Source organism: Octopus bimaculoides, chromosome 3 (assembly GCF_046866305.1).
Source record: "Octopus bimaculoides isolate indiv1 chromosome 3, ASM4686630v1, whole genome shotgun sequence".
Taxonomy (NCBI): Eukaryota; Metazoa; Mollusca; class Cephalopoda; order Octopoda; family Octopodidae; genus Octopus; species Octopus bimaculoides.
Window position 1 is genome coordinate 169,519,012 of NC_142930.1, and position 7,500 is coordinate 169,526,511.

At 37.6% G+C, this 7,500-nt stretch overlaps 1 protein-coding gene across 2 annotated transcripts in view; it reads left to right on the plus strand.

Annotated features, from left to right (window-relative positions):
* The first annotated feature begins 4,589 nt into the window (after positions 1–4,589).
* LOC106884457 (uncharacterized) overlaps positions 4,590–7,500 on the plus strand; it is a 110,692-nt gene continuing 107,781 nt past the window's right edge. Inside the window, exon 1 of one of the 2 annotated variants that reach the window (XM_014935854.3) lies at positions 4,590–4,773. The gene's annotated coding sequence lies outside the window, so the exon portion shown is untranslated. The remainder of the gene's footprint in view (positions 4,774–7,500) is intronic. The other variant, XM_014935855.3, reaches the window with a different exon arrangement.

A 7,500-nucleotide genomic window follows, 5' to 3' on the forward strand; every position in this document is an offset into this window, starting at 1 on the left:
CCATGTACAGCTATAGATTGGGATTCAAAAGCCTACAGCTATTTCATGTCTTGCTTAAAACTTCTGAAGGGTCTTCATTGATTAGGGGTAGATGTCTTCAAGAAACAACTTTACCTCCTGCTACCCAAGGTCCCGGATGAACCATTATCAAAGGAGAAGATTCAAACGAGGACGGCAGCAGCGAAATCACTCCTTCAGCAAAAGCCTCCTTCATATAAAATAGGCCAATGAAGGGGTGTTTACACTGGTGATGCTCCAGCATGGCCATGGCCTTAGAGTTAAAACATCTAAAAGAATAGAAGAATATATGTGTGTGTGTGTGTGTGTGTGTATGTATGTAGTGGAGGCGCAACGGCCCAGTGGTTAGGGCAGCGGACTCTCGGTCGTAGGATCGCGGTTTCGATTCCCAGACCGGGCGTTGTGAGTGTTTATTGAGCGAAAACACTTAAAATTCCACGAGGCTCCGGCAGGGGATGGTGGCGAACCCTGCTGTACTCTTTCACCACAACTTTCTCTCACTCTTACTTCCTGTTTCTGTTGTGCCTGTAATTCAAAGGGTCAGCCTTGTCACACTGTGTCACGCTGAATATCCCCGAGAACTACGTTAAGGGTACACGTGTCTGTGGAGTGCTCAGCCACTTGCACGTTAATTTCACGAGCAGGCTGTTCCGTTGATCGGATCAGCTGGAACCCTCGTCGTCGTAAGCGACGGAGTGCCAACATCTGTATGTATGTATGTTCGTGTGTGTGCGCGTGTGTGTGCGCATGTGAGCATCATTGTTCAGTTTTCTTTCAAGATTTCTTGTCAACAGAGAAAGAGCCGGTTTCTAACCTAGATTCAAAGCTCCTTCATTGGAATTTCAACATCAACAACAGAGTATTTTTGTTTGTATGTATGTATGTATACGTGCAGATTTGTATAGGTTGTTTTATGTATGTATTCTCACGTATATAGTTGCATATCTAGACGTGCTCATATATATTTAAATGATAAACTTCTGGAAAGTTTCACAGATTTTTTCAGTTCCAGTGATGAATTGGATTTGTAGTCTTCGAATCAGATTTCTCTTTTTTTTTTGGCTTTGAGAAGCCTAATTTCTCAAAATTGGTATTTAGGCAGTGTGTTACATATCTGAGTACCCCAATAATTACAAGTATAAACCTGAACTTGTAATCAGGATAGAGTAACTGCAGGTTTCTCAATAGTTCAGCATAGGTGTTCTCTTTTTCGTTGATCTTCAGCTTTATGTTATCATCCCCTGGACATCTAATTTCCACAACTGCACAGTTTCTTTTCTGTATGCATGTATATATGTATGTGTCTCTTACTTTTTAATTATCATAAATCTTCCACTGAGTGCGTATGTATGTATAAATATTGCATTAATTTTTATATAGTTCTAAAATTCCCTAAATGACCCGCTCGTTCCATTTCTTGAGAATCTCCCTCAAAACATACGACTGGATTTGCCAATATTAAATCTATTTCATGTAAAACTAGTCTCAACAAATGAGAAAATGTGTGAACACTTATCCGTACAGATTTATTATCTGAGGTTAAGAAGTGAAGGTGAAGACGTGCGGTGTCGGCGCCGTCGTTGTTGCTCTCGTCTCCACTGAACCAGTCAGGCAAACGTTAAGAGGGTTGTTCCGTGTAAAGGAATTACTTGTACAGGGATCGTATGCAAATTGAGAAACATGAAGGGGTTGTATAAATGTGGTAAAGGAGTTATTGAAGCATTGCTGAGCCCCATTTTCTTCTGTAAGGATTCTGAAAATAGACACAGATTGCCACACCTGGAAGCAGTTTCTTTTGCAGTTATATTGTAGGTAAAATATTAACCCGATAAGCATCATAGTTAACTGTTATCGTTGTTGCCGTTGGTGGTGGTGAAGGCGGCAGTGATGCTGGTGATGGCGGTGGTGGTTATGATGCTCATGATGATGTAGCTTAACCCGAAATCGGTTCAGATCCAACTGACCAATGACAAAATGCATTGAAGCCATGACCATCCTGTCTTTTATTTCGTTTTGTTTTTTTAGGAATAGTGTACCTTGGATTACATTATTGAATTAGTCCGATTTTAAAAGATGGTAGGATCTCATATGAGGGAAATTTGGCTGCTCTTTTTAGCAGTTCAAAACTCTCCCCTAGTCTGGTATGTTTAATTGTTAATGTCTCCGCCACCAAAGTGTCACACTTTTTACTCTGATATTCTACACGGGAAGATATAACCATAAAGAGGCATTAAGTCACAGCTAAGTCAATTCTTCGCCCCGGTTTCGATTCCTATGTGTAGTCAGTACAGTTATGCCAAAGTTGCCAAATTGTTTGCCTTTTCTTCTGCTTTTATATATATATATATATATATATATATATATATATATATATATATATATATATATATATATATATATATATATATATATATACATATATATATATATATACATATATATATATATATACATATATATATATATACATATATATATATATATATATATATATATATATATATATATATATATATATATATATATATATATATATATATATATACATATATATATATATATACATATATATATATATATACATATATATATATATACATATATATATATATATATATGTGTGTGTGTGTGTGTGTGTGTGTGTGTGTGTGTGTCTATATGAGTTAGAGGTTAAGCAATCATCTTAGGGATAATAAATATCCAATATACTTCTATATTTTTTCACTCAGTTATCCTTATTCATTTATTTATTTTTATTTATTTATTTACTTGTTTATTTGTTTATTTTGATTACTTATACATAGGATTGGAATTAATTAATAAATAGTTCCAAATGAATGTTTATAGGCTGATGTTTGTCGATTAATTATCCTCTCCATTTTCTCATTTGCCTTATATATATATATATATATATATATATATGTGTGTGTGTGTGTGTGTGTGTGTGTGTGTGTGTGTGTGTGTGTCTGTGTGCTATTGTGTCTGGGGAGAGTCATTCTCTTTTAGTGCCTTATTACTTAACGGACTCACCGGTTCGATTTCTACTCGTTTATTTATTTATTTTTCTAAAATTTTCGTTGGTTGATCAATAAGTATCCGGACTATTGCCATAGTAATGAAGTTAAAGGACGGAGAGTGAAGCCGCTTGGTACAGATTGACCTTCATCTCTGTTGTGCATGCGCACTAAGTTTTAACGTTCTAGCTCACTTCTGCTGTTTACAGCAGTGCTTGGAAGGAACGTGTGTAACGTGTGATCCTCGCAATGACCATGACAGAGAAAGTTGAGCAGAGAATTTGCATCAAATTTTACCAAAAGCTTGGCTTGAGCAGGAATCGCCATGGCAACTTTCCTTGTAATGGTCAATGCGATGATCATACGCTACACACCTTTCTTCCAAGCACTGCTGTCAATAGCGGAAGTGAGCTAGAACGTTAAAACTCAGTGCACATGCACAGCAGAGATGAAGGTCAATCTGTGCCAAGCGGCTTCACACTGCGTGCTTTAGTTTCGTTACTATGGCAACAGACCGGATACTTATTGATCAGACATCGTATATATATATATATATATATATATATATATATATATATATATCGAATGCTCCTCAACCACATGATCCCAGATTCAGTCCCACTGCGTGACATCTTGAGCAAAGTATCTTCTGCTATAGCCCCAGACCGACCAAGGCCTTGTAAGTGAATTTGGTTGACTGAAACTGAAAGAAACCCGTTGTGTATATATATATATTTATGAATGCATATCTATGTGTGCGTGTGTTTCTCTGTGTGTTTGTCCCCCCACCCCACCAGCGCTTGACAACCGGTGTTGGCGTGTTTGCATTCCTATAACCTTAAAGGTTCGGCACCAAGCTTTAAAAATAAGTCCTGGGGCCGTTCAAGGCGGTTATCCAGCATGGCCGAAGTCTAATGACTGACACAAGTAAACGATAAAAGATAAAAGATATACGTGCATATCTGTTTAGATATATATGTACACATGTATATATATGCTCCCTGATAGATAGATAGATAGATAGAGAGAGAGAGAGAGAGGGAGAGAGAGAGAGAGAGAGAGAGACGGAGAGAGAGAGAGAGAGACGGAGAGACAAAGACAGATAGATAGAGAGAGAGAGATATACATACATACATACATAGACAGACAGACAGACGGACGGACGGACGGACGGACGGACGGACGGACGGACGGACGGACGGACGGACGGACGGACGGACGGATGGACGGACGGACGGATGGATGGATGGATGGATGGATGGATGGATGGATAAAAAACTTGTATATATATGAAAAAACACAAACATACGCACGCACTCACAAACACTCACACACACATTTACATACAGGTAGGGGAAGGGTGGGAGAAAGACGATGAATATCTAAGACAATGCCCCTAACATCTTTGGTGTCACCAAGTTAAACAAACATAAAGTATGGTGGTGGGTGAATAATAAAACCTTCCAGATGAAAACTACTGTTGAAGTGATATTGATGGTGTTATTGGTTCAGCGCTGATTGATTTTTCTGTCTCTATGACGTTCCGTACAAAATGTTAGAGCTTGTCACGTGACATCGCAGGGAGTTGGCTTTCAGTTTGTAGCGAGTAGCACTTGTGCTATCTCGCAAAGGCTAGCAGTTGACTGCTACGCCGCTAAATGGTTGCTGCTAGCTCGCTACAATTACACTGGAGTATTTTCAATAGAAGCCATCAGTCTGTGGACCACTATTCAATAATGCAGTAAGTGGAAATATTTATTTAAAAAAAAAAATGCACGTGCGCGCTCGCACACACAGACACAGCACGCACTTAGAGTCGGTGAGCGCGACTTTGAATGTATTTTTATGATGTGGAAAGTAGGGAGGCTGCTTAAACTGTTTTGAGAATCTGTAGTTGGCCCCGAGAAATCCTAGTTGCAGTGTTTGTGTAGGAAAGGTTTTTAACATTAGCTATGATTGGTGATCTGGACGTAAACTGATGGTGTTTTCCCTGCTGGTCACGACAACTGACCACCACTACTTCCTATCACAGTGGATTACTCTCAGATATCCTCCTTTGTCATTTTCTATTTTAACCTCACCGGAATTCTTCTTTGTCATGATCATATTTTCTTTGATGTTGTTGTTGTTGTTGCTTAGACACAACGCGAAACTACAAAGGCATTCAAGCCATGACAATTTCATCTATTTTCAGGAATAACTTAACTCGCGCTACAATATCCAGTGTGTTCTTTTTAAAGACATTAATGTGGAGTTTGAGAAGAATTTGGTTGTTGTTCTAGCAGACTGAAAAACCATGTAGAGAGGTTCTGTCGTTGACTCGTGATCTGCTTGTTAGTTCCCTGCTAGAAATAGTGTATGGCATACAAGCACAAAGCCCTCAAATATGGAGCCTTTCCTTATTTTTACTCTGTGACATGTAAACACAGATCCCTCAAACATGGAGCCGTGCTAAAGCCTCAACCATAAAACCTTTGTTCGTTAATTCTCCACTTTTCTCTGCAATTCAAACGCCGACATCCTTAGCCATGATACCTTTCTAGTTAATTCTCTTTTTTACACAAACACTTAACATTATTCAAATGAAAGTTGTGCGTTTTTTGTTGTTGCCTTTGACAAAACGAAGAATTAAAGTTACTTTCAAGCAATGCACACGCATGCAGAGGAATCGGTACAGTAATGCATTTTATGCACACACATGCACGCCTACACATTAACATCTGCTTTATCTCCACGAATTTCTCTTTGTTTGTTGTAAAACTGGATTTTTCTTTCTCTTCCGTTATTTTGATTTGACAATCGTTACATGTAATGTAATATCACATCTTCGATCATAATAAAGGCAAAAATAAATCGTGCTTCGTTCGAACTGTGAATGTAGTTGCACGTTTGTAGGTTTACATAGCAACACAATCTTATGGATGTGTTGTTATGGAACGTGTATGGTTAGTTGCATTCGCGCGCACTTTATTGTTCATCGAGCACCAACATTAACATGCTCGCAAACACCGTCAGTATGTGTGTGTGCGTGTGTGTACGTGTGTGTGTGTGTGTGTGTGTGTGTGTGTGTGTGTGTGTGTGCGTGTGTGTGTGTGTGTGCGTGTGTGCGTGTCTGTGTGTGCGTGTCTGTGTGTGTGTGTATTTCTTAAACAAGAATATTATTGACAGTGACTTCGAAGTTTCAGTCGGTTCAGCTATCGTTAGACTGCATACAATGGCTTAGCTGATCGTAACTTCGAAGTCACTGTCAAAAATATTATTCATGTTTAGGAATAACAAATTTGTACTCTCCAAGAGTATAGAGTAACTCACCAGATTAATGTAAAATTGTTTTTACTCTAACTGAACATAAAAACAAGCATTAACATGTACGTAGGCAGGCATGTATGTATGTATATATGTATGTATATATGTATGTATGTATATATGTATGTATGTATGTATGTATGTATATATGTATGTATATATGTATGTATGTATGTATGTATGTATATATGTATGTATGTATATATGTATGTATGTATGTATATGTGTATGTATGCATGCATGTATGTATGTATGTATGTATATATGTATGCATGCATGCATGTATGTATGTATGTATGTATGTATGTATGTATGTATGCATGCACGCACGCACGCACGCACAAACGTATGGATGGATGGATGGAAGCGGGAGAGAAAAAAATCAATTTGCCTAACAAACGGGTGGAACCTATAATTGTCGAAGTAGTTTCCCCGTATATTAACTCATCTTATGTTTCAGCCTTCCCTCTTCTGTCTTCACAACAATTTCTTGTATTAATTCTATTAATTCCAATCCCTTATTATTGCACTTGTTATTCCTATTATTGTCATTATCGTTGACCTCATCATCATCATCATCATCATCATCTTTCAATTTGTTTCTATTTCTTACCGAATGTCTTCCTGACACCTATGGAAGAGAAACTCACTGTATCTTGTTCTTTTTGTTGTTGTTATTATTATTATTATTATTATTATTATTATTATTATTATTATTATTATTATTATTATTTAATAGTTCGTTGTTTTTTCTTGGTTCTGTTTTTTTTTTTGTTTTTTTCCTCGGAATTGTTGATTAACATTCTGTGTGAGTATAACTCTCATATATTTTCTGATCAGCTCATTACTTCAAATACATGCGTGTGTATGTGTATTTGTGTGAGAGAGTGAGAGAGAGAGAGAGAGAGAGAGAGAGAGAGAGAGAGAGAGAGAGAGAAGGTGGGGAGACTTCCTGATCAACTTCGGTGTAGAAACGAAAGCAAAGGTTCAGTGAAACTGTTAGGAATTCCAGAATTTGCCATGAAAACGCCGCCTGTAATTAAGCTACAATGCTTTACTAGTATCTCTCCCTGAACAATGCGTGTCGTTCAATGTTTCTTCATAACGCTGTCATAATATAGAACTAATATTAAACCAAACACGGACAGTTCTTCTCTAGAAA